Source organism: Genypterus blacodes, unplaced genomic scaffold (genome assembly GCF_046128005.1).
Source record: "Genypterus blacodes isolate CSIRO-AG114 ecotype Tasmania unplaced genomic scaffold, CSIRO-AGI_Gbla_v1 ptg000039l_1, whole genome shotgun sequence".
NCBI lineage: Eukaryota > Metazoa > Chordata > Actinopteri > Ophidiiformes > Ophidiidae > Genypterus > Genypterus blacodes.
This window is the reverse complement of record NW_027466852.1, coordinates 8204949-8228107: the sequence shown is the minus strand read 5'-3', so window position 1 is coordinate 8228107 and position 23159 is coordinate 8204949. Positions and strand designations below refer to the sequence as shown.

The 23159-nt window shown below is 42.7% G+C and overlaps 20 non-coding genes across 20 annotated transcripts; all 20 read left to right on the top strand.

Moving 5' to 3' along the window:
- The first annotated feature begins 7 nt into the window (after positions 1-7).
- trnak-cuu (transfer RNA lysine (anticodon CUU)) lies at positions 8-80 on the top strand. Its single transcript has one exon. It is a non-coding gene; the product is annotated as a tRNA-Lys (tRNA).
- Positions 81-1528: 1448 nt separating this feature from the next.
- trnak-cuu (transfer RNA lysine (anticodon CUU)) lies at positions 1529-1601 on the top strand. Its single transcript has one exon. It is a non-coding gene; the product is annotated as a tRNA-Lys (tRNA).
- Positions 1602-2036: 435 nt separating this feature from the next.
- On the top strand, positions 2037-2109 carry trnak-cuu (transfer RNA lysine (anticodon CUU)). Its single transcript has one exon. It is a non-coding gene; the product is annotated as a tRNA-Lys (tRNA).
- A 1967-nt stretch (positions 2110-4076) lies between these two features.
- Positions 4077-4149, top strand: trnak-cuu (transfer RNA lysine (anticodon CUU)). Its single transcript has one exon. It is a non-coding gene; the product is annotated as a tRNA-Lys (tRNA).
- A 1508-nt stretch (positions 4150-5657) lies between these two features.
- Positions 5658-5730, top strand: trnak-cuu (transfer RNA lysine (anticodon CUU)). Its single transcript has one exon. It is a non-coding gene; the product is annotated as a tRNA-Lys (tRNA).
- A 941-nt stretch (positions 5731-6671) lies between these two features.
- Positions 6672-6744, top strand: trnak-cuu (transfer RNA lysine (anticodon CUU)). Its single transcript has one exon. It is a non-coding gene; the product is annotated as a tRNA-Lys (tRNA).
- A 943-nt stretch (positions 6745-7687) lies between these two features.
- trnak-cuu (transfer RNA lysine (anticodon CUU)) lies at positions 7688-7760 on the top strand. Its single transcript has one exon. It is a non-coding gene; the product is annotated as a tRNA-Lys (tRNA).
- Positions 7761-8198: 438 nt separating this feature from the next.
- On the top strand, positions 8199-8271 carry trnak-cuu (transfer RNA lysine (anticodon CUU)). Its single transcript has one exon. It is a non-coding gene; the product is annotated as a tRNA-Lys (tRNA).
- Positions 8272-8709: 438 nt separating this feature from the next.
- Positions 8710-8782, top strand: trnak-cuu (transfer RNA lysine (anticodon CUU)). The gene has a single exon. It is a non-coding gene; the product is annotated as a tRNA-Lys (tRNA).
- A 941-nt stretch (positions 8783-9723) lies between these two features.
- On the top strand, positions 9724-9796 carry trnak-cuu (transfer RNA lysine (anticodon CUU)). The gene has a single exon. It is a non-coding gene; the product is annotated as a tRNA-Lys (tRNA).
- Positions 9797-10234: 438 nt separating this feature from the next.
- On the top strand, positions 10235-10307 carry trnak-cuu (transfer RNA lysine (anticodon CUU)). Its single transcript has one exon. It is a non-coding gene; the product is annotated as a tRNA-Lys (tRNA).
- A 427-nt stretch (positions 10308-10734) lies between these two features.
- On the top strand, positions 10735-10807 carry trnak-cuu (transfer RNA lysine (anticodon CUU)). The gene has a single exon. It is a non-coding gene; the product is annotated as a tRNA-Lys (tRNA).
- Positions 10808-11746: 939 nt separating this feature from the next.
- trnak-cuu (transfer RNA lysine (anticodon CUU)) lies at positions 11747-11819 on the top strand. Its single transcript has one exon. It is a non-coding gene; the product is annotated as a tRNA-Lys (tRNA).
- A 436-nt stretch (positions 11820-12255) lies between these two features.
- On the top strand, positions 12256-12328 carry trnak-cuu (transfer RNA lysine (anticodon CUU)). The gene has a single exon. It is a non-coding gene; the product is annotated as a tRNA-Lys (tRNA).
- Positions 12329-12766: 438 nt separating this feature from the next.
- On the top strand, positions 12767-12839 carry trnak-cuu (transfer RNA lysine (anticodon CUU)). Its single transcript has one exon. It is a non-coding gene; the product is annotated as a tRNA-Lys (tRNA).
- A 427-nt stretch (positions 12840-13266) lies between these two features.
- Positions 13267-13339, top strand: trnak-cuu (transfer RNA lysine (anticodon CUU)). The gene has a single exon. It is a non-coding gene; the product is annotated as a tRNA-Lys (tRNA).
- A 939-nt stretch (positions 13340-14278) lies between these two features.
- Positions 14279-14351, top strand: trnak-cuu (transfer RNA lysine (anticodon CUU)). Its single transcript has one exon. It is a non-coding gene; the product is annotated as a tRNA-Lys (tRNA).
- Positions 14352-15802: 1451 nt separating this feature from the next.
- trnak-cuu (transfer RNA lysine (anticodon CUU)) lies at positions 15803-15875 on the top strand. Its single transcript has one exon. It is a non-coding gene; the product is annotated as a tRNA-Lys (tRNA).
- Positions 15876-18862: 2987 nt separating this feature from the next.
- Positions 18863-18935, top strand: trnak-cuu (transfer RNA lysine (anticodon CUU)). The gene has a single exon. It is a non-coding gene; the product is annotated as a tRNA-Lys (tRNA).
- Positions 18936-22435: 3500 nt separating this feature from the next.
- Positions 22436-22508, top strand: trnak-cuu (transfer RNA lysine (anticodon CUU)). Its single transcript has one exon. It is a non-coding gene; the product is annotated as a tRNA-Lys (tRNA).
- Positions 22509-23159: the final 651 nt, after the last annotated feature.

Here is a 23159-nt window from a genome sequence, read left to right as displayed (position 1 = left end):
CTAAACAGCCCGGCTAGCTCAGTCGGTAGAGCATGAGACTCTTAATCTCAGGGTCGTGGGTTCGAGCCCCACGTTGGGCGGTTGGTTTTGAGAGAGGAGCTACTGAGAACTTCCAACCATTTACAAATCAAAAATGTTGGAAAATAAGGCAGAATCCCACCTCCTTTGTGGTGTCAGTCAGGCAAGCAAGCATTTCTAGCAGTAGATGTCCATAGAGCTCCTTGAAATGCCAAAGGGTCAAAGAAAGGAGGAGCAATTAAGAATAGCCATCCATTTGAGTACCCAAATGTGAGGTACTGAAGTAGAATCCCACTTGTTTGCGGTGTCAGTCAGGCAAGGAAGCATTTCTAGCAGCAGTCGTCAACAGAGTCCTTTGCATTGCCAAACAGCAGTCAGACCTTTGAAGTCCTATTTCAAAGCAGCTTTTGGGTAAAATGTATACCAGTGAAATATAATGTTTTTTTTTCCATTCTAAATTGCTACAAAAAATCTCAGAAGATGACTTGTTGACATGCCTGGCTAGCTCAGTCGGTAGAGCATGAGACTCTTAATCTCAGGGTCGTGGGTTCGAGCCCCCCGGGGGGTGGTTTTTGAAAGAGGAGCTACTGAGAACATCCAACCATTTACACATCACAAATGTTGAGAAATAAGGCAGAATCCAACCTCCTTTGTGGTGTCAGTCAGGCAAGCAAGCATTTCTAGCAGTAGATGTCCATAGAGCTCCTTGAAATGCCAAAGGGTCAAAGAAAGGAGGAGCAATTAAGAATAGCCATCCATTTGAGTACCCAAATGTGAGGTACTGAAGTAGAATCCCACTTCTTTGCGGTGTCAGTCATGCAAGGAAGCATTTCTAGCAGCAGTCTTCAATAGAGTCCTTTGAAATTCCAGAACAACAGTCAGACCTTTGAAGTCCTATTTCAAAGCAGCTTTTGGGTAAAATGTATACCAGTGAAACATAATCTGTTTTTTTTCCCATTCTAAATTGCTTCAAAAAATCTCAGAAGATGACTTGGTAACATGCCCGGCTAGCTCAGTCGGTAGAGCATGAGACTCTTAATCTCAGGGTCGTGGGTTGAGCCTCACGTTGGGCGATTGGTTTTGAAAGAGGAGCTACTGAGAACATCCAACCATTACAAATCACAAATGTTGGGAAATAAAGCAGCATCCCACCTTGTTTGTGGTGTCAGTCAGTCAGGCAAGCAAGCATTCTGAGCAGCAGTTGTCCATAGAGCTCCTTGATATGCCAACGGGTCAAAGAAAGGAGGCGCTATTAAGAATAGCCATCCATTTGAGTACCCAAATGTGAGGTACTGAAGTAGAATCCCACTTGTTTGCGGTGTCAGTCAGGCAAGGAAGCATTTCTAGCAGCAGTTGTCAACAGAGTCCTTTGCATTGCCAAACAACAGTCAGACCTTTGAAGTCCTATTTCAAAGCAGCTTTTGGGTAAAATGTATACCAGTGAAACATAATCTGTTTTTTTTCCCATTCTAAATTGCTTCAAAAAATCTCAGAAGATGCTTACTAAACAGCCCGGCTAGCTCAGTCGGTAGAGCATGAGACTCTTAATCTCAGGGTCGTGGGTTCGAGCCCCACGTTGGGCGGTTGGTTTTGAGAGAGGAGCTACTGAGAACTTCCAACCATTTACAAATCAAAAATGTTGGGAAATAAGGCAGAATCCCACCTCCTTTGTGGTGTCAGTCAGGCAAGCAAGCATTTCTAGCAGTAGATGTCCATAGAGCTCCTTGAAATGCCAAAGGGTCAAAGAAAGGAGGAGCAATTAAGAATAGCCATCCATTTGAGTGCCCAAATGTGAGGTACTGAAGTAGAATCCCACTTGTTTGCGGTGTCAGTCATGCAAGGAAGCATTTCTAGCAGCAGTCTTCAATAGAGTCCTTTGAAATTCCAGAACAACAGTCAGACCTTTGAAGTCCTATTTCAAAGCAGCTTTTGGGTAAAATGTATACCAGTGAAATATAATCAGTTTTTTTACTATTCTAAATTGCTACAAAAAATCTCAAAAGATGACAGTTAAATATGCCCGGCTAGCTCAGTCGGTAGAGCATGAGACTCTTAATCTCAGGGTCGTGGGTTTGAGCCCCACGTTGGGCTATTGTTTTAGAAAAGGGGGCTACTGAGAACATCCAACCATTTACAAATAAAAAATGTTGAGAAATAAGGCAGAATCCAACCTCCTTTGTGGTGTCAGTCAGGCAAGCAAGCATTTCTAGCAGCAGTTGTCCATAGAGCTCCTTGATATGCCAACGGGTCAAAGAAAAGAGGCGCTATTAAAAATAGCCATCCATTTGAGTACCCAAATGTGAGGTACTGAAGTAGAATCCCACTTGTTTGCGGTGTCAGTCATGCAAGGAAGCATTTCTAGCAGCAGTCTTCAATAGAGTCCTTTGAAATTCCAGAACAACAGTCAGACCTTTGAAGTCCTATTTCAAAGCAGCTTTTGGGTAAAATGTATACCAGTGAAATATAATCAGTTTTTTTACTATTCTAAATTGCTACAAAAAATCTCAAAAGATGACAGTTAAATATGCCCGGCTAGCTCAGTCGGTAGAGCATGAGACTCTTAATCTCAGGGTCTTGGGTTTGAGCCCCACGTTGGGCTATTGTTTTAGAAAAGGGGGCTACTGAGAACATCCAACCATTTACAAATAAAAAATGTTGGGAAATAAAGCAGCATCCCACCTTGTTTGTGGTGTCAGTCAGTCAGGCAAGCAAGCATTTCTAGCAGCAGTTGTCCATAGATCCCCTTGAAATGCCAAAGGGTCAAAGAAAGGGGGCGCTATTAAGAATAGCCATCCATTTGAGTACCCAAATGTGAGGTACTGAAGTAGAATCCCACTTGTTTGCGGTGTCAGTCAGGCAAGGAAGCATTTCTAGCAGCAGTATTCAATAGAGTCCTTTGAAATGCCAAAACAACAGTCAGACCTTTTTAAGTCCTATTTCAAAGCAACTTTTGGGTAAAATGTATACCAGTGAAATATAATCAGTTTTTTTACTATTCTAAATTGCTACAAAAAATCTCAGAAGATGCCTTGCTAAACACCCCGGCTAGCTCAGTCTGTAGAGCATGAGACTCTTAATCTCAGGGTCGTGGGTTCGAGCCCCACGTTGCGTGATTGGTTTTGAAAGAGGAGCTACTGAGAACATCCAACCATTTACACATCACAAATGTTGAGAAATAAGGCAGAATCCAACCTCCTTTGTGGTGTCAGTCAGGCAAGCAAGCATTTCTAGCAGCAGTTGTCCATAGAGCTCCTTGATATGCCAACGGGTCAAAGAAAAGAGGCGCTATTAAAAATAGCCATCCATTTGAGTACCCAAATGTGAGGTAATGAAGTAGAATCCCACTTCTTTGCGGTGTCAGTCATGCAAGGAAGCATTTCTAGCAGCAGTCTTCAATAGAGTCCTTTGAAATTCCAGAACAACAGTCAGACCTTTGAAGTCCTATTTCAAAGCAGCTTTTGGGTAAAATGTATACCAGTGAAATATAATCAGTTTTTTTACTATTCTAAATTGCTACAAAAAATCTCAAAAGATGACAGTTAAATATGCCTGGCTAGCTCAGTCGATAGAGCATGAGACTCTTAATCTCAGGGTCGTGGGTTTGAGCCCCACGTTGGGCTATTGTTTTAGAAAAGGGGGCTACTGAGAACATCCAACCATTTACAAATAAAAAATGTTGGGAAATAAAGCAGCATCCCACCTTGTTTGTGGTGTCAGTCAGTCAGGCAAGCAAGCATTTCTAGCAGCAGTTGTCCATAGATCCCCTTGAAATGCCAAAGGGTCAAAGAAAGGGGGCGCTATTAAGAATAGCCATCCATTTGAGTTCCCATATGTGAGGTACTGAAGTAGAATCCCACTTGTTTGCGGTGTCAGTCAGGCAAGGAAGCATTTCTAGCAGCAGTCGTCAACAGAGTCCTTTGCATTGCCAAACAGCAGTCAGACCTTTGAAGTCCTATTTCAAAGCAGCTTTTGGGTAAAATGTATACCAGTGAAACATAATCTGTTTTTTTTCCCATTCTAAATTGCTTCAAAAAATCTCAGAAGATGCTTGCTAAACAGCCCGGCTAGCTCAGTCGGTAGAGCATGAGACTCTTAATCTCAGGGTCGTGGGTTCGAGCCCCACGTTGGGCGGTTGGTTTTGAGAGAGGAGCTACTGAGAACTTCCAACCATTTACAAATCAAAAATGTTGGGAAATAAGGCAGAATCCCACTTCTTTGCGGTGTCAGTCATGCAAGGAAGCATTTCTAGCAGCAGTCTTCAATAGAGTCCTTTGAAATTCCAGAACAACAGTCAGACCTTTGAAGTCCTATTTCAAAGCAGCTTTTGGGTAAAATGTATACCAGTGAAATATAATCAGTTTTTTTACTATTCTAAATTGCTACAAAAAATCTCAAAAGATGACAGTTAAATATGCCCGGCTAGCTCAGTCGGTAGAGCATGAGACTCTTAACCTCAGGGTCGTGGGTTTGAGCCCCACGTTGGGCTATTGTTTTAGAAAAGGGGGCTACTGAGAACATCCAACCATTTACAAATAAAAAATGTTGGGAAATAAAGCAGCATCCCACCTTGTTTGTGGTGTCAGTCAGTCAGGCAAGCAAGCATTTCTAGCAGCAGTTGTCCATAGATCCCCTTGAAATGCCAAAGGGTCAAAGAAAGGGGGCGCTATTAAGAATAGCCATCCATTTGAGTACCCAAATGTGAGGTACTGAAGTAGAATCCCACTTGTTTGCGGTGTCAGTCAGGCAAGGAAGCATTTCTAGCAGCAGTATTCAATAGAGTCCTTTGAAATGCCAAAACAACAGTCAGACCTTTGAAGTCCTATTTCAAAGCAGCTTTTGGGTAAAATGTATACCAGTGAAACATAATCTGTTTTTTTTCCCATTCTAAATTGCTTCAAAAAATCTCAGAATATGCCTGCTAAACAGCCCGGCTAGCTCAGTCGGTAGAGCATGAGACTCTTAATCTCAGGGTCGTGGGTTGAGCCTCACGTTGGGCGATTGGTTTTGAAAGAGGAGCTACTGAGAACATCCAACCATTACAAATCACAAATGTTGGGAAATAAAGCAGCATCCCACCTTGTTTGTGGTGTCAGTCAGTCAGGCAAGCAAGCATTCTGAGCAGCAGTTGTCCATAGAGCTCCTTGATATGCCAACGGGTCAAAGAAAGGAGGCGCTATTAAGAATAGCCATCCATTTGAGTACCCAAATGTGAGGTACTGAAGTAGAATCCCACTTGTTTGCGGTACAGGGAAACAGTAGTCGAGTGGGTAGAGCTTCCGGAGAAGCGGAGGGTTGCCGGTTCGAGTCCCTGCCGAGGTGCCCCTGAGCAAGGCACCGAACCCTCGATTGCTCCCCCCTCTGCGAAGGGTGGTAATATAATGTAATGTAAGTCGCTTTGGATAAAAGCGTCTGCCAAATGATCGTAATGTAATGTAATGTAATGTAATGTGTCAGTCAGGCAAGGAAGCATTTCTAGCAGCAGTCGTCAACAGAGTCCTTTGCATTGCCAAACAGCAGTCAGACCTTTGAAGTTCTATTTCAAAGCAGCTTTTGGGTAAAATGTATACCAGTGAAACATAATCTGTTTTTTTTCCCATTCTAAATTGCTTCAAAAAATCTCAGAAGATGCTTGCTAAACAGCCCGGCTAGCTCAGTCGGTAGAGCATGAGACTCTTAATCTCAGGGTCGTGGGTTCGAGCCCCACGTTGGGCGGTTGGTTTTGAGAGAGGAGCTACTGAGAACTTCCAACCATTTACAAATCAAAAATGTTGGGAAATAAGGCAGAATCCCACCTCCTTTGTGGTGTCAGTCAGGCAAGCAAGCATTTCTAGCAGTAGATGTCCATAGAGCTCCTTGAAATGCCAAAGGGTCAAAGAAAGGAGGAGCAATTAAGAATAGCCATCCATTTGAGTACCCAAATGTGAGGTACTGAAGTAGAATCCCACTTGTTTGCGGTGTCAGTCAGGCAAGGAAGCATTTCTAGCAGCAGTATTCAATAGAGTCCTTTGAAATGCCAAAACAACAGTCAGACCTTTGAAGTCCTATTTCAAAGCAGCTTTTGGGTAAAATGTATACCAGTGAAATATAATCTGTTTTTTTTTCCATTCTAAATTGCTACAAAAAATCTCAGAAGATGACTTGTTAACATGCCCGGCTAGCTCAGTCGGTAGAGCATGAGACTCTTAATCTCAGGGTCGTGGGTTCGGCCCCCCGGGGGGTTGTTTTTGAAAGAGGAGCTACTGAGAACATCCAACCATTTACACATCACAAATGTTGAGAAATAAGGCAGAATCCAACCTCCTTTGTGGTGTCAGTCAGGCAAGCAAGCATTTCTAGCAGTAGATGTCCATAGAGCTCCTTGAAATGCCAAAGGGTCAAAGAAAGGAGGAGCAATTAAGAATAGCTATCCATTTGAGTACCCAAATGTGAGGTACTGAAGTAGAATCCCACTTGTTTGCGGTGTCAGTCAGGCAAGGAAGCATTTCTAGCAGCAGTATTCAATAGAGTCCTTTGAAATGCCAAAACAACAGTCAGACCTTTGAAGTCCTATTTCAAAGCAGCTTTTGGGTAAAATGTATACCAGTGAAATATAATCTGTTTTTTTTTCCATTCTAAATTGCTACAAAAAATCTCAGAAGATGACTTGGTTACATGCCCGGCTAGCTCAGTCGGTAGAGCATGAGACTCTTAATCTCAGGGTCGTGGGTTCGAGCCCCACGTTGGGCGATTGGTTTTGAAAGAGGAGCTACTGAGAACATCCAACCATTACAAATCACAAATGTTGGGAAATAAAGCAGCATCCCACCTTGTTTGTGGTGTCAGTCAGTCAGGCAAGCAAGCATTCTGAGCAGCAGTTGTCCATAGAGCTCCTTGATATGCCAACGGGTCAAAGAAAGGAGGCGCTATTAAGAATAGCCATCCATTTGAGTACCCAAATGTGAGGTACTGAAGTAGAATCCCACTTGTTTGCGGTGTCAGTCAGGCAAGGAAGCATTTCTAGCAGCAGTATTCAATAGAGTCCTTTGAAATGCCAAAACAACAGTCAGACCTTTGAAGTCCTATTTCAAAGCAGCTTTTGGGTAAAATGTATACCAGTGAAATATAATCTGTTTTTTTTTCCATTCTAAATTGCTACAAAAAATCTCAGAAGATGACTTGCTAACATGCCCGGCTAGCTCAGTCGGTAGAGCATGAGACTCTTAATCTCAGGGTCGTGGGTTCGGCCCCCCGGGGGGTTGTTTTTGAAAGAGGAGCTACTGAGAACATCCAACCATTTACACATCACAAATGTTGAGAAATAAGGCAGAATCCAACCTCCTTTGTGGTGTCAGTCAGGCAAGCAAGCATTTCTAGCAGTAGATGTCCATAGAGCTCCTTGAAATGCCAAAGGGTCAAAGAAAGGAGGAGCAATTAAGAATAGCTATCCATTTGAGTACCCAAATGTGAGGTACTGAAGTAGAATCCCACTTGTTTGCGGTGTCAGTCAGGCAAGGAAGCATTTCTAGCAGCAGTATTCAATAGAGTCCTTTGAAATGCCAAAACAACAGTCAGACCTTTGAAGTCCTATTTCAAAGCAGCTTTTGGGTAAAATGTATACCAGTGAAATATAATCTGTTTTTTTACTATTCTAAATTGCTACAAAAAATCTCAAAAGATGACAGTTAAATATGCCCGGCTAGCTCAGTCGGTAGAGCATGAGACTCTTAATCTCAGGGTCGTGGGTTCGAGCCCCACGTTGGGCGATTGGTTTTGAAAGAGGAGCTACTGAGAACATCCAACCATTACAAATCACAAATGTTGGGAAATAAAGCAGCATCCCACCTTGTTTGTGGTGTCAGTCAGTCAGGCAAGCAAGCATTCTGAGCAGCAGTTGTCCATAGAGCTCCTTGATATGCCAACGGGTCAAAGAAAGGAGGCGCTATTAAGAATAGCCATCCATTTGAGTACCCAAATGTGAGGTACTGAAGTAGAATCCCACTTGTTTGCGGTGTCAGTCAGGCAAGGAAGCATTTCTAGCAGCAGTATTCAATAGAGTCCTTTGAAATGCCAAAACAACAGTCAGACCTTTGAAGTCCTATTTCAAAGCAGCTTTTGGGTAAAATGTATACCAGTGAAACATAATCTGTTTTTTTTCCCATTCTAAATTGCTTCAAAAAATCTCAGAATATGCCTGCTACACAGCCCGGCTAGCTCAGTCGGTAGAGCATGAGACTCTTAATCTCAGGGTCGTGGGTTCGAGCCCCACGTTGGGCGATTGGTTTTGAAAGAGGAGCTACTGAGAACATCCAACCATTACAAATCACAAATGTTGGGAAATAAAGCAGCATCCCACCTTGTTTGTGGTGTCAGTCAGTCAGGCAAGCAAGCATTCTGAGCAGCAGTTGTCCATAGAGCTCCTTGATATGCCAACGGGTCAAAGAAAGGAGGCGCTATTAAGAATAGCCATCCATTTGAGTACCCAAATGTGAGGTACTGAAGTAGAATCCCACTTGTTTGCGGTGTCAGTCAGGCAAGGAAGCATTTCTAGCAGCAGTATTCAATAGAGTCCTTTGAAATGCCAAAACAACAGTCAGACCTTTGAAGTCCTATTTCAAAGCAGCTTTTGGGTAAAATGTATACCAGTGAAACATAATCTGTTTTTTTTCCCATTCTAAATTGCTTCAAAAAATCTCAGAATATGCCTGCTACACAGCCCGGCTAGCTCAGTCGGTAGAGCATGAGACTCTTAATCTCAGGGTCGTGGGTTCGAGCCCCACGTTGGGCGGTTGGTTTTGAGAGAGGAGCTACTGAGAACTTCCAACCATTTACAAATCAAAAATGTTGGGAAATAAGGCAGAATCCCACCTCCTTTGTGGTGTCAGTCAGGCAAGCAAGCATTTCTAGCAGTAGATGTCCATAGAGCTCCTTGAAATGCCAAAGGGTCAAAGAAAGGAGGAGCAATTAAGAATAGCCATCCATTTGAGTACCCAAATGTGAGGTACTGAAGTAGAATCCCACTTGTTTGCGGTGTCAGTCAGGCAAGGAAGCATTTCTAGCAGCAGTATTCAATAGAGTCCTTTGAAATGCCAAAACAACAGTCAGACCTTTGAAGTCCTATTTCAAAGCAGCTTTTGGGTAAAATGTATACCAGTGAAATATAATCTGTTTTTTTTTCCATTCTAAATTGCTACAAAAAATCTCAGAAGATGACTTGTTAACATGCCCGGCTAGCTCAGTCGGTAGAGCATGAGACTCTTAATCTCAGGGTCGTGGGTTCGGCCCCCCGGGGGGTTGTTTTTGAAAGAGGAGCTACTGAGAACATCCAACCATTTACACATCACAAATGTTGAGAAATAAGGCAGAATCCAACCTCCTTTGTGGTGTCAGTCAGGCAAGCAAGCATTTCTAGCAGTAGATGTCCATAGAGCTCCTTGAAATGCCAAAGGGTCAAAGAAAGGAGGAGCAATTAAGAATAGCTATCCATTTGAGTACCCAAATGTGAGGTACTGAAGTAGAATCCCACTTGTTTGCGGTGTCAGTCAGGCAAGGAAGCATTTCTAGCAGCAGTATTCAATAGAGTCCTTTGAAATGCCAAAACAACAGTCAGACCTTTGAAGTCCTATTTCAAAGCAGCTTTTGGGTAAAATGTATACCAGTGAAATATAATCTGTTTTTTTCCCCATTCTAAATTGCTACAAAAAATCTCAGAAGATGACTTGGTTACATGCCCGGCTAGCTCAGTCGGTAGAGCATGAGACTCTTAATCTCAGGGTCGTGGGTTCGAGCCCCACGTTGGGCGATTGGTTTTGAAAGAGGAGCTACTGAGAACATCCAACCATTACAAATCACAAATGTTGGGAAATAAAGCAGCATCCCACCTTGTTTGTGGTGTCAGTCAGTCAGGCAAGCAAGCATTCTGAGCAGCAGTTGTCCATAGAGCTCCTTGATATGCCAACGGGTCAAAGAAAGGAGGCGCTATTAAGAATAGCCATCCATTTGAGTACCCAAATGTGAGGTACTGAAGTAGAATCCCACTTGTTTGCGGTGTCAGTCAGGCAAGGAAGCATTTCTAGCAGCAGTATTCAATAGAGTCCTTTGAAATGCCAAAACAACAGTCAGACCTTTGAAGTCCTATTTCAAAGCAGCTTTTGGGTAAAATGTATACCAGTGAAACATAATCTGTTTTTTTTCCCATTCTAAATTGCTTCAAAAAATCTCAGAATATGCCTGCTACACAGCCCGGCTAGCTCAGTCGGTAGAGCATGAGACTCTTAATCTCAGGGTCGTGGGTTCGAGCCCCACGTTGGGCGGTTGGTTTTGAGAGAGGAGCTACTGAGAACTTCCAACCATTTACAAATCAAAAATGTTGGGAAATAAGGCAGAATCCCGCCTCCTTTGTGGTGTCAGTCAGGCAAGCAAGCATTTCTAGCAGTAGATGTCCATAGAGCTCCTTGAAATGCCAAAGGGTCAAAGAAAGGAGGAGCAATTAAGAATAGCCATCCATTTGAGTACCCAAATGTGAGGTACTGAAGTAGAATCCCACTTCTTTGCGGTGTCAATCATGCAAGGAAGCATTTCTAGCAGCAGTCTTCAATAGAGTCCTCTGAAATTCCAGTACAACAGTCAGACCTTTGAAGTCCTATTTCAAAGCAGCTTTTGGGTAAAATGTATACCAGTGAAATATGATCTGTTTTTTTTTCCATTCTGAACTACTACAACAAATCTCAGAAGATGCCTGCCTGGCTAGCTCAGTCGGTAGAGCATGAGACTCTTAATCTCAGGGTCGTGGGTTTGAGCCCCACGTTGGGCGATTGGTTTTGAAAGAGGAGCTACTGAGAACATCCAACCATTACAAATCACAAATGTTGGGAAATAAAGCAGCATCCCACCTTGTTTGTGGTGTCAGTCAGTCAGGCAAGCAAGCATTCTGAGCAGCAGTTGTCCATAGAGCTCCTTGATATGCCAACGGGTCAAAGAAAGGAGGCACTATTAAGAATAGCCATCCATTTGAGTACCCAAATGTGAGGTACTGAAGTAGAATCCCACTTGTTTGCGGTGTCAGTCAGGCAAGGAAGCATTTCTAGCAGCAGTATTCAGTAGAGTCCTTTGAAATGCCAAAACAACAGTCAGACCTTTGAAGTCCTATTTCAAAGCAGCTTTTGGGTAAAATGTATACCAGTGAAATATAATCTGTTTTTTTTTCCATTCTAAATTGCTACAAAAAATCTCAGAAGATGCCTGCCTGGCTAGCTCAGTCGGTAAAGCATGAGACTCTTAATCTCAGGGTCGTGGGTTGAGCCTCACGTTGGGCGATTGGTTTTGAAAGAGGAGCTACTGAGAACATCCAACCATTACAAATCACAAATGTTGGGAAATAAAGCAGCATCCCACCTTGTTTGTGGTGTCAGTCAGTCAGGCAAGCAAGCATTCTGAGCAGCAGTTGTCCATAGAGCTCCTTGATATGCCAAAGGGTCAAAGAAAGGAGGCGCTATTAAGAATAGCCATCCATTTGAGTACCCAAATGTGAGGTACTGAAGTAGAATCCCACTTGTTTGCGGTGTCAGTCAGGCAAGGAAGCATTTCTAGCAGCAGTCGTCAACAGAGTCCTTTGCATTGCCAAACAGCAGTCAGACCTTTGAAGTCCTATTTCAAAGCAGCTTTTGGGTAAAATGTATACCAGTGAAACATAATCTGTTTTTTTTCCAAGTCTAAATTGGTTCAAAAAATCTCAGAAGATGCTTGCTAAACAGCCCGGCTAGCTCAGTCGGTAGAGCATGAGACTCTTAATCTCAGGGTCGTGGGTTCGAGCCCCACGTTGGGCGGTTGGTTTTGAGAGAGGAGCTACTGAGAACTTCCAACCATTTACAAATCAAAAATGTTGGGAAATAAGGCAGAATCCCACCTCCTTTGTGGTGTCAGTCAGGCAAGCAAGCATTTCTAGCAGTAGATGTCCATAGAGCTCCTTGAAATGCCAAAGGGTCAAAGAAAGGAGGAGCAATTAAGAATAGCCATCCATTTGAGTACCCAAATGTGAGGTACTGAAGTAGAATCCCACTTGTTTGCGGTGTCAGTCAGGCAAGGAAGCATTTCTAGCAGCAGTATTCAATAGAGTCCTTTGAAATGCCAAAACAACAGTCAGACCTTTGAAGTCCTATTTCAAAGCAGCTTTTGGGTAAAATGTATACCAGTGAAATATAATCTGTTTTTTTTTCCATTCTAAATTGCTACAAAAAATCTCAGAAGATGACTTGTTAACATGCCCGGCTAGCTCAGTCGGTAGAGCATGAGACTCTTAATCTCAGGGTCGTGGGTTCGAGCCCCACGTTGGGCGATTGGTTTTGAAAGAGGAGCTACTGAGAACATCCAACCATTACAAATCACAAATGTTGGGAAATAAAGCAGCATCCCACCTTGTTTGTGGTGTCAGTCAGTCAGGCAAGCAAGCATTCTGAGCAGCAGTTGTCCATAGAGCTCCTTGATATGCCAACGGGTCAAAGAAAGGAGGCGCTATTAAGAATAGCCATCCATTTGAGTACCCAAATGTGAGGTACTGAAGTAGAATCCCACTTGTTTGCGGTGTCAGTCAGGCAAGGAAGCATTTCTAGCAGCAGTATTCAATAGAGTCCTTTGAAATGCCAAAACAACAGTCAGACCTTTGAAGTCCTATTTCAAAGCAGCTTTTGGGTAAAATGTATACCAGTGAAACATAATCTGTTTTTTTTCCCATTCTAAATTGCTTCAAAAAATCTCAGAATATGCCTGCTACACAGCCCGGCTAGCTCAGTCGGTAGAGCATGAGACTCTTAATCTCAGGGTCGTGGGTTCGAGCCCCACGTTGGGCGGTTGGTTTTGAGAGAGGAGCTACTGAGAACTTCCAACCATTTACAAATCAAAAATGTTGGGAAATAAGGCAGAATCCCACCTCCTTTGTGGTGTCAGTCAGGCAAGCAAGCATTTCTAGCAGTAGATGTCCATAGAGCTCCTTGAAATGCCAAAGGGTCAAAGAAAGGAGGAGCAATTAAGAATAGCCATCCATTTGAGTACCCAAATGTGAGGTACTGAAGTAGAATCCCACTTCTTTGCGGTGTCAATCATGCAAGGAAGCATTTCTAGCAGCAGTCTTCAATAGAGTCCTTTGAAATTCCAGTACAACAGTCAGACCTTTGAAGTCCTATTTCAAAGCAGCTTTTGGGTAAAATGTATACCAGTGAAATATGATCTGTTTTTTTTTCCATTCTGAACTACTACAACAAATCTCAGAAGATGCCTGCCTGGCTAGCTCAGTCGGTAGAGCATGAGACTCTTAATCTCAGGGTCGTGGGTTTGAGCCCCACGTTGGGCGATTGGTTTTGAAAGAGGAGCTACTGAGAACATCCAACCATTACAAATCACAAATGTTGGGAAATAAAGCAGCATCCCACCTTGTTTGTGGTGTCAGTCAGTCAGGCAAGCAAGCATTCTGAGCAGCAGTTGTCCATAGAGCTCCTTGATATGCCAACGGGTCAAAGAAAGGAGGCACTATTAAGAATAGCCATCCATTTGAGTACCCAAATGTGAGGTACTGAAGTAGAATCCCACTTGTTTGCGGTGTCAGTCAGGCAAGGAAGCATTTCTAGCAGCAGTATTCAGTAGAGTCCTTTGAAATGCCAAAACAACAGTCAGACCTTTGAAGTCCTATTTCAAAGCAGCTTTTGGGTAAAATGTATACCAGTGAAATATAATCTGTTTTTTTTTCCATTCTAAATTGCTACAAAAAATCTCAGAAGATGCCTGCCTGGCTAGCTCAGTCGGTAGAGCATGAGACTCTTAATCTCAGGGTCGTGGGTTGAGCCTCACGTTGGGCGATTGGTTTTGAAAGAGGAGCTACTGAGAACATCCAACCATTACAAATCACAAATGTTGGGAAATAAAGCAGCATCCCACCTTGTTTGTGGTGTCAGTCAGTCAGGCAAGCAAGCATTCTGAGCAGCAGTTGTCCATAGAGCTCCTTGATATGCCAACGGGTCAAAGAAAGGAGGCGCTATTAAGAATAGCCATCCATTTGAGTACCCAAATGTGAGGTACTGAAGTAGAATCCCACTTGTTTGCGGTGTCAGTCAGGCAAGGAAGCATTTCTAGCAGCAGTCGTCAACAGAGTCCTTTGCATTGCCAAACAGCAGTCAGACCTTTGAAGTCCTATTTCAAAGCAGCTTTTGGGTAAAATGTATACCAGTGAAACATAATCTGTTTTTTTTCCCATTCTAAATTGCTTCAAAAAATCTCAGAAGATGCTTGCTAAACAGCCCGGCTAGCTCAGTCGGTAGAGCATGAGACTCTTAATCTCAGGGTCGTGGGTTCGAGCCCCATGTTGGGCGGTTGGTTTTGAGAGAGGAGCTACTGAGAACTTCCAACCATTTACAAATCAAAAATGTTGGGAAATAAGGCAGAATCCCACCTCCTTTGTGGTGTCAGTCAGGCAAGCAAGCATTTCTAGCAGTAGATGTCCATAGAGCTCCTTGAAATGCCAAAGGGTCAAAGAAAGGAGGAGCAATTAAGAATAGCCATCCATTTGAGTGCCCAAATGTGAGGTACTGAAGTAGAATCCCACTTCTTTGCGGTGTCAATCATGCAAGGAAGCATTTCTAGCAGCAGTCTTCAATAGAGTCCTTTGAAATTCCAGTACAACAGTCAGACCTTTGAAGTCCTATTTCAAAGCAGCTTTTGGGTAAAATGTATACCAGTGAAATATAATCAGTTTTTTTACTATTCTAAATTGCTACAAAAAATCTCAGAAGATGCCTTGCTAAACACCCCGGCTAGCTCAGTCTGTAGAGCATGAGACTCTTAATCTCAGGGTCGTGGGTTCGAGCCCCACGTTGGGTGATTGGTTTTGAAAGAGGAGCTACTGAGAACATCCAACCATTTACACATCACAAATGTTGAGAAATAAGGCAGAATCCAACCTCCTTTGTGGTGTCAGTCAGGCAAGCAAGCATTTCTAGCAGCAGTTGTCCATAGAGCTCCTTGATATGCCAACGGGTCAAAGAAAAGAGGCGCTATTAAAAATAGCCATCCATTTGAGTACCCAAATGTGAGGTACTGAAGTAGAATCCCACTTCTTTGCGGTGTCAGTCATGCAAGGAAGCATTTCTAGCAGCAGTCTTCAATAGAGTCCTTTGAAATTCCAGAACAACAGTCAGACCTTTGAAGTCCTATTTCAAAGCAGCTTTTGGGTAAAATGTATACCAGTGAAATATAATCAGTTTTTTTACTATTCTAAATTGCTACAAAAAATCTCAGAAGATGCCTTGCTAAACACCCCGGCTAGCTCAGTCTGTAGAGCATGAGACTCTTAATCTCAGGGTCGTGGGTTCGAGCCCCACGTTGGGTGATTGGTTTTGAAAGAGGAGCTACTGAGAACATCCAACCATTTACACATCACAAATGTTGAGAAATAAGGCAGAATCCAACCTCCTTTGTGGTGTCAGTCAGGCAAGCAAGCATTTCTAGCAGCAGTTGTCCATAGAGCTCCTTGATATGCCAACGGGTCAAAGAAAAGAGGCGCTATTAAAAATAGCCATCCATTTGAGTACCCAAATGTGAGGTACTGAAGTAGAATCCCACTTCTTTGCGGTGTCAGTCATGCAAGGAAGCATTTCTAGCAGCAGTCTTCAATAGAGTCCTTTGAAATTCCAGAACAACAGTCAGACCTTTGAAGTCCTATTTCAAAGCAGCTTTTGGGTAAAATGTATACCAGTGAAATATAATCAGTTTTTTTACTATTCTAAATTGCTACAAAAAATCTCAAAAGATGACAGTTAAATATGCCCGGCTAGCTCAGTCGGTAGAGCATGAGACTCTTAATCTCAGGGTCGTGGGTTTGAGCCCCACGTTGGGCTATTGTTTTAGAAAAGGGGGCTACTGAGAACATCCAACCATTTACAAATAAAAAATGTTGGGAAATAAAGCAGCATCCCACCTTGTTTGTGGTGTCAGTCAGTCAGGCAAGCAAGCATTTCTAGCAGCAGTTGTCCATAGATCCCCTTGAAATGCCAAAGGGTCAAAGAAAGGGGGCGCTATTAAGAATAGCCATCCATTTGAGTACCCATATGTGAGGTACTGAAGTAGAATCCCACTTGTTTGCGGTGTCAGTCAGGCAAGGAAGCATTTCTAGCAGCAGTATTCAATAGAGTCCTTTGAAATGCCAAAACAACAGTCAGACCTTTTTAAGTCCTATTTCAAAGCAGCTTTTGGGTAAAATGTATACCAGTGAAATATAATCAGTTTTTTTACTATTCTAAATTGCTACAAAAAATCTCAGAAGATGCCTTACTAAACAGCCCGGCTAGCTCAGTCTGTAGAGCATGAGACTCTTAATCTCAGGGTCGTGGGTTCGAGCCCCACGTTGGGTGATTGGTTTTGAAAGAGGAGCTACTGAGAACATCCAACCATTTACACATCACAAATGTTGAGAAATAAGGCAGAATCCAACCTCCTTTGTGGTGTCAGTCAGGCAAGCAAGCATTTCTAGCAGCAGTTGTCCATAGAGCTCCTTGATATGCCAACGGGTCAAAGAAAAGAGGCGCTATTAAAAATAGCCATCCATTTGAGTACCCAAATGTGAGGTACTGAAGTAGAATCCCACTTCTTTGCGGTGTCAGTCATGCAAGGAAGCATTTCTAGCAGCAGTCTTCAATAGAGTCCTTTGAAATTCCGGAACAACAGTCAGACCTTTGAAGTCCTATTTCAAAGCAGCTTTTGGGTAAAATGTATACCAGTGAAATATAATCAGTTTTTTTACTATTCTAAATTGCTACAAAAAATCTCAAAAGATGACAGTTAAATATGCCTGGCTAGCTCAGTCTGTAGAGCATGAGACTCTTAATCTCAGGGTCGTGGGTTTGAGCCCCACGTTGGGCTATTGTTTTAGAAAAGGGGGCTACTGAGAACATCCAACCATTTACAAATAAAAAATGTTGGGAAATAAAGCAGCATCCCACCTTGTTTGTGGTGTCAGTCAGTCAGGCAAGCAAGCATTTCTAGCAGCAGTTGTCCATAGATCCCCTTGAAATGCCAAAGGGTCAAAGAAAGGGGGCGCTATTAAGAATAGCCATCCATTTGAGTACCCAAATGTGAGGTACTGAAGTAGAATCCCACTTGTTTGCGGTGTCAGTCAGGCAAGGAAGCATTTCTAGCAGCAGTATTCAATAGAGTCCTTTGAAATGCCAAAACAACAGTCAGACCTTTGAAGTCCTATTTCAAAGCAGCTTTTGGGTAAAATGTATACCAGTGAAATTTAATCTGTTTTTTTTTCCATTCTAAATTGCTACAAAAAATCTCAGAAGATGCCTGCTAAACAGCCCGGCTATCCAGTCGGTAGAGCATGAGACTCTTAATCTCAGGGTCGTGGGTTCGAGCCCCAAGTTGGGTGATTGGTTTTGAAAGAGGAGCTACTGAGAACATCCAACCATTTAAACATCACAAATGTTGAGAAATAAGGCAGAATCCAACCTCCTTTGTGGTGTCAGTCAGGCAAGCAAGCATTTCTAGCAGCAGTTGTCCATAGAGCTCCTTGATATGCCAACGGGTCAAAGAAAAGAGGCGCTATTAAAAATAGCCATCCATTTGAGTACCCAAATGTGAGGTACTGAAGTAGAATCCCACTTCTTTGCGGTGTCAGTCATGCAAGGAAGCATTTCTAGCAGCAGTCTTCAATAGAGTCCTTTGAAATTCCAGAACAACAGTCAGACCGTTGAAGTCCTATTTCAAAGCAGCTTTTGGGTAAAATGTATACCAGTGAAATATAATCAGTTTTTTTACTATTCTAAATTGCTACAAAAAATCTCAAAAGATGACAGTTAAATATGCCCGGCTAGCTCAGTCGGTAGAGCATGAGACTCTAAATCTCAGGGTCGTGGGTTTGAGCCCCACGTTGGGCTATTGTTTTAGAAAAGGGGGCTACTGAGAACATCCAACCATTTACAAATAAAAAATGTTGGGAAATAAAGCAGCATCCCACCTTGTTTGTGGTGTCAGTCAGTCAGGCAAGCAAGCATTTCTAGCAGCAGTTGTCCATAGATCCCCTTGAAATGCCAAAGGGTCAAAGAAAGGGGGCGTTATAAAGAATAGCCATCCATTTGAGTACCCAAATGTGAGGTACTGAAGTAGAATCCCACTTGTTTGCGGTGTCAGTCAGGCACGGAAGCATTTCTAGCAGCAGTATTCAATAGAGTCCTTTGAAATGCCAAAACAACAGTCAGACCTTTGAAGTCCTATTTCAAAGCAGCTTTTGGGTAAAATGTATACCAGTGAAATATAATCTGTTTTTTTTTCCATTCTAAATTGCTACAAAAAATCTCAGAATATGCCTGCTAAACAGCCCGGCTAGCTCAGTCTGTAGAGCATGAGACTCTTAATCTCAGGGTCGTGGGTTCGAGCCCCATGTTGGGTGATTGGTTTTGAAAGAGGAGCTACTGAGAACATCCAACCATTTAATCATCACAAATGTTGAGAAATAAGGCAGAATCCAACCTCCTTTGTGGTGTCAGTCAGGCAAGCAAGCATTTCTAGCAGCAGTTGTCCATAGAGCTCCTTGATATGCCAACGGGTCAAAGAAAGGAGGCGCTATTAAAAATAGCCATCCATTTGAGTACCCAAATGTGAGGTACTGAAGTAGAATCCCACTTCTTTGCGGTGTCAGTCATGCAAGGAAGCATTTCTAGCAGCAGTCTTCAATAGAGTCCTTTGAAATTCCAGAACAACAGTCAGACCGTTGAAGTCCTATTTCAAAGCAGCTTTTGGGTAAAATGTATACCAGTGAAATATAATCAGTTTTTTTACTATTCTAAATTGCTACAAAAAATCTCAAAAGATGACAGTTAAATATGCCCGGCTAGCTCAGTCGGTAGAGCATGAGACTCTTAATCTCAGGGTCGTGGGTTTGAGCCCCACGTTGGGCTATTGTTTTAGAAAAGGGGGCTACTGAGAACATCCAACCATTTACAAATAAAAAATGTTGGGAAATAAAGCAGCATCCCACCTTGTTTGTGGTGTCAGTCAGTCAGGCAAGCAAGCATTTCTAGCAGCAGTTGTCCATAGATCCCCTTGAAATGCCAAAGGGTCAAAGAAAGGGGGCGCTATTAAGAATAGCCATCCATTTGAGTACCCAAATGTGAGGTACTGAAGTAGAATCCCACTTGTTTGCGGTGTCAGTCAGGCACGGAAGCATTTCTAGCGGCAGTATTCAATAGAGTCCTTTGAAATGCCAAAACAACAGTCAGACCTTTGAAGTCCTATTTCAAAGCAGCTTTTGGGTAAAATGTATACCAGTGAAATATAATCTGTTTTTTTTTCCATTCTAAATTGATACAAAAAATCTCAGAAGATGCCTGCTAAACAGCCCGGCTAGCTCAGTCTGTAGAGCATGAGACTCTTAATCTCAGGGTCGTGGGTTCGAGCCCCATTTTGGGTGATTGGTTTTGAAAGAGGAGCTACTGAGAACATCCAACCATTTAAACATCACAAATGTTGAGAAATAAGGCAGAATCCAACCTCCTTTGTGATGTCAGTCAGGCAAGCAAGCATTTCTAGCAGCAGTTGTCCATAGAGCTCCTTGATATGCCAACGGGTCAAAGAAAGGAGGCGCTATTAAAAATAGCCATCCATTTGAGTACCCAAATGTGAGGTACTGAAGTAGAATCCCACTTCTTTGCGGTGTCAGTCATGCAAGGAAGCATTTCTAGCAGCAGTCTTCAATAGAGTCCTTTGAAATTCCAGAACAACAGTCAGACCTTTGAAGTCCTATTTCAAAGCAGCTTTTGGGTAAAATGTATACCAGTGAAATATAATCAGTTTTTTTACTATTCTAAATTGCTACAAAAAATCTCAAAAGATGACAGTTAAATATGCCCGGCTAGCTCAGTCGGTAGAGCATGAGACTCTTAATCTCAGGGTCGTGGGTTTGAGCCCCTAGTGGGCTATTGTTTTAGAAAAGGGGGCTACTGAGAACATCCAACCATTTACAAATAAAAAATGTTGGGAAATAAAGCAGCATCCCACCTTGTTTGTGGTGTCAGTCAGTCAGGCAAGCAAGCATTTCTAGCAGCAGTTGTCCATAGATCCCCTTGAAATGCCAAAGGGTCAAAGAAAGGGGGCGCTATTAAGAATAGCTATCCATTTGAGTACCCAAATGTGAGGTACTGAAGTAGAATCCCACTTGTTTGCGGTGTCAGTCAGGCAAGGAAGCATTTCTAGCAGCAGTTGTCCATAGAGCTCCTTGATATGCCAACGGGTCAAAGAAAGGAGGCGCTATTAAGAATAGCCATCCATTTGAGTACCCAAATGTGAGGTACTGAAGTAGAATGCCACTTGTTTGGGGAGTCAGGCAAGGAAGCATTTCTAGCATTTCTAGCAGCATGAGACTCTTAATCTCAGGGTCGTGGTTTCGAGCCCCACGTTGGGCGATTGGTTTTGAAAGAGGAGCTACTGAGAACATCCAACCATTACAAATCACAAATGTTGGGAAATAAAGCAGCATCCCACCTTGTTTGTGGTGTCAGTCAGTCAGGCAAGCAAACATTCTTAGCAGCCGTTGTCCATAGAGCTCCTTGATATGCCAACGGGTCAAAGAAAGGAGGCGCTATTAAGAATAGCCATCCATTTGAGTACCCAAATGTGAGGTACTGAAGTAGAATGCCACTTGTTTGGGGAGTCAGGCAAGGAAGCATTTCTAGCAGCAGATGTCCATAGAGCTCCTTGAAATGCCAAAGGGTCAAAGAAAGGAGGAGCAATTAAAAATATCCATCCATTTGAGTACCCAAATGTGAGGTACTGAAGTAGAATCCCACTTCTTTGCGGTGTCAATCATGCAAGGAAGCATTTCTAGCAGCAGTCTTCAATAGAGTCCTTTGAAATTCCAGAACAACAGTCAGACCTTTGAAGTCCTATTTCAAAGCAGCTTTTGGGTAAAATGTATACCAGTGAAATATAATCAGTTTTTTTACTATTCTAAATTGCTCCGAAAGATCTCAAAAGATAACAGTTAAATATGCCCGGCTAGCTCAGTCGGTAGAGCATGAGGTACTGAAGTAGAATCCCACTTGTTTGCGGTGTCAGTCAGGCAAGGAAGCATTTCTAGCAGCAGTATTCAATAGAGTCCTTTGAAATGCCAAAACAACAGTCAGACCTTTGAAGTCCTATTTCAAAGCAGCTTTTGGGTAAAATGTATACCAGTGAAATATAATCTGTTTTTTTTCCATTCTAAATTGCTACAAAAAATCTCAGAAGATGCCTTGTTAACATGCCCGGCTAGCTCAGTCTGTAGAGCATGAGACTCTTAATCTCAGGGTCGTGGGTTCGAGCCCCACGTTGGTTTTGAAAGAGGAGCTACTGGGAACTTCCAACCATTTACAAATCAAAAATGTTGGGAAATAAGGCACAATCCCACCTCCTTTGTGGTGTCAGTCAGGCAAGCAAGCATTTCTAGCAGCAGTTGTCCATAGAGCTCCTTGATATGCCAACGGGTCAAAGAAAGGAGGCGCTATTAAGAATAGCCATCCATTTGAGTACCCAAATGTGAGGTACTGAAGTAGAATCCCACTTCTTTGCGGTGTCAGTCATGCAAGGAAGCATTTCTAGCAGCAGTCTTCAATAGAGTCCTTTGAAATTCCAGAACAACAGTCAGACCTTTGAAGTCCTATTTCAAAGCAGCTTTTGGGTAAAATGTATACCAGTGAAATATAATCAGTTTTTTTACTATTCTAAATTGCTACAAAAAATCTCAAAAGATGACGGTTAAATATGCCCGGCTAGCTCAGTCGGTAGAGCATGAGACTCTAAATCTCAGGGTCGTGGGTTGGAGCCCCACGTTTGGTGATTGGTTTTGAAAGAGGAGCTACTGAGAACATCCAACCATTTACAAATGACAAATGTTGGGAAATAAGGCAGAATTCCACCTTGTTTGTGGTGTCAGTCAGGCAAGCAAGCATTTCTAGCAGCAGTTGTCCATAGAGCTCCTTGATATGCCAACGGGACAAAGAAAGGAGGAGCTATAAAGAATAGCCAACCATTTGGGTACCCAAATGTGAGGTACTAACGTAGAATCCCACTTGTTTGTGGTGTCAGTCAGGCACGTAAGCATTTCTAGCAGCATTTGTCCATAGAGCTCCTTGAAATGCCAACGGGCCAAAGAAAGGAGGAGCTCTTGAGAATACCCAACCATTTGAGTACCCAAATGTGAGGTACTGACTTAGAATCCCACTTGTTTGTGGTGTCAGTCAGGCAAGGAAGCATTTCTAGCAGCAGTCGTCAACAGAGTCCTTTGAAATGCCAAAACAACAGTTGGACCTTTGAAGTCCTATTTCAAAGCAGCTTTTGAGTAAAATGTATAACAGTGAAATATGATGTTTTTTTTACTATTCAAAATTGCTCTGAAAAATCTCAAAAGATAGCAGTTAAATACGCCCGGCTAGCTCAGTCGGTAGAGCATGAGACTCTTAATCTCAGGGTCGTGGGTTCGAGCCCCACGTTGGGCGCTTGTTTTAGAAAACTGGGCTATTGAGAACATCCAACCATTTACAAATCAAAAATGTTGGGAAATAAGGCAGAATCCCAACTTGTTTGTGGTGTCAGTCAGGCAAGCAAGCATTTCTAGCAGCATTTGTCCATAGAGCTCTTTGAAATGACAAAGGGCCAAAGAAAGGAGGCCACTGTGTGACGATGATGAGGATGATGATGATGATGATGATGATGATGAAAGTGAGCGTCAGAGATGTTAGTGGTCCCTCTTTATGTTCTATGTGATGATTATCAGTTTCATTAGGTAAGACTCATTATCCAGAAATGTGTGTTTCTGATGAAGGCATCATGTAAATTGTGATATACATGAACTTGAGTGTAGTCATGTGTACATGTGGCATACCCTCCATTTTGTCTTTTCTTTGGTCCCTTTCCATTAAGTTGTGGCCTTTTATTTTTCTTTTGTTACGATGTTGTTGTATGTTTTGGCCAGATGTGGCGCTGTAGTACTGGGATATAATGCAGTTGCATGACGGTGAGACAGAGAAGAAGCAGCCACTGAGAACGGAAGGAGGGAGATGTGAATTGTGAAGTGAGCTGTATTGTGGAAACTTTGGATTAAACGAAAAAACTTTTCCCAGCACACCGTTGAGAGTGTTACTTTCTTC